Raw genomic sequence first — 1,886 nt, 5'->3', positions numbered from 1 at the left:
ACCCTGTATGGGCGGGCCTGTATGTCAGAGTGCAAGAAGACAGAATTCAAAATAACTCGCCCGGTTGGTAGACTCGGCAGGATAACTTGGTATTTCTCGTCAGATGCAAAAACCTTGTTTCCGCGGCCGAACATGGCCGCTCCAGCGAAGCCCCGCATCCTGCGTCCGTTCACTGGCGTGGCCGGAAGCGGAATCCCACCCTGAACCACCGACGCCGATGTTCCGTTCGCATACTGCCCATCGCTTTATAGCGTAGCTCGGTGAGTAAGCCGGCAAAAGTAAAGCAATGCGTCGGCCGGGAATCGAACCCAGGCCACCCGCGTGGCAGGCGAGTATTCTACCACTGAACCACCGACGCCGATGTTCCGTTCGCATACTGCCCATCGCTTTATAGCGTAGCTCGGTGAGTAAGCCGGCAAAAGTAAAGCAATGCGTCGGCCGGGAATCGAACCCGGGCCACCCGCGTGGCAGGCGAGTATTCTACCACTGAACCACCGACGTTTTTTTTTTTCTTTATTGCCGGACTTCGACAAAGGTCACACAAAGCACATTCACCAAAGACAATCACAAAAACTATAGCACAATAGTAGCCTAAAACCCACTTTGGTTAGGCGTTGTCAGATTAAAATTCTCTGAGATGCGTCAAAGGTTCTAGCTTTGACAACCACTCAGGAACACATGGTCTTGTTTGTACTATCTCACAAAACTTGTGGATATTTTCCCGGAAATACATTCGAGCCGGCCTCGCGTCCGGGTCACAGTGGTACCCCGCCGTTCGAGAGCGCCATATACATTGAAGGCCCACGAGCATAATGAGATCTTCTGGTACGCCACCTTCGTTCTCTGTAGGCAGAAACCTGATTCCTTGAGGGTGCAGCGGTAATTCTTTCTTTAAGGTCCTTTGCAGGACGTCCCAGAAATAAACTCCCTCCCAACAATGAAGAAAAACGTGATCTACGGTTTCTGGTTGCTTGCATATTAGACAAAGTGATCCCCATGGAAGAAAGAGCCCCCTAGCCTGTTGAAATGATTTCACACTCAAAGTGCCTGTGTGCAACTTGAAAAAAAAATTTTTTATCCCTGACGGCACATGCATATTTTTAACTCGTTTAAGGACATCGCTGCCTGGGCCTCCAGTGTATAAGGCTCTGTACATAGGTTCTGCGAAAACAGTTTCACATAGCCTCTTGTACAACGTTTTCCTCTTAACATTGCTTAAAAATTCTAATGAAAAACGGGCGGTGAGAAAACGAACACTGAGGACAATCTCTCTAAAAAACCCTGCAGTTCGTCCAGTCATTTGTTGTGTTGAGACAACAAACTCCGGTAAAGCGCGCCCGAGCCTAACTTGGCACATGGTACGAAGAAAGGGATCCTTAATATCCCGTAAAAAAAAGAACCTATTTACAACTTGGTGCAAAAACAAATGCCCGAGTCCAAGTCCGCCTACTTTGACGCTCCGGGAGAGATTCGACCGACTACACCTCTCCCAACTTGAGGCCCAAATAAAAACTGCGAACACACGATGAAGCTTTTGTACATTCAACCGAGAACAGTGCAACACTTGCATGACATACCAAAGCTTACTTATGAGAAAAAGATTGCAAACTGTGGCTCTTGAAAAAATAGACAAATGGGCGCTTTTCCATGTTGCTGCCTTCTCACGTGTTTCTTTCACTTGCTCTCGCCAATAAGGCTCAGAATCTTGATAAAATTCCAACGCAACGCCCAGGTACTGAACGGGTGCTGTCACCCACGAGACATTGGCGAAAGTTTCTGGGGTTGATGGCCAATCACCGTGCCAGAATCCAAGACACTTCCGCCAGTTCACCAAGCTTTCGGTAACTGCACTAAAGCGCCTTGAAATGTCGACCGTATGGGTTATA

The 1,886-nt window shown here is 48.2% G+C and overlaps 1 non-coding gene across 1 annotated transcript; it reads right to left on the bottom strand.

Moving 5' to 3' along the window:
* Positions 1–287: 287 nt before the first annotated feature.
* On the bottom strand, positions 288–358 carry TRNAG-GCC (transfer RNA glycine (anticodon GCC)). The gene has a single exon. It is a non-coding gene; the product is annotated as a tRNA-Gly (tRNA).
* Positions 359–1,886: the final 1,528 nt, after the last annotated feature.

Source organism: Amblyomma mixtum, chromosome 1 (genome assembly GCF_055824585.1).
Source record: "Amblyomma mixtum isolate Tamu chromosome 1, ASM5582458v1, whole genome shotgun sequence".
In the NCBI taxonomy this organism is placed as follows: Eukaryota; Metazoa; Arthropoda; class Arachnida; order Ixodida; family Ixodidae; genus Amblyomma; species Amblyomma mixtum.
The sequence above is the reverse complement of the archived record's forward strand: the minus strand, read 5'-3'. Positions and strand labels throughout refer to the sequence as shown.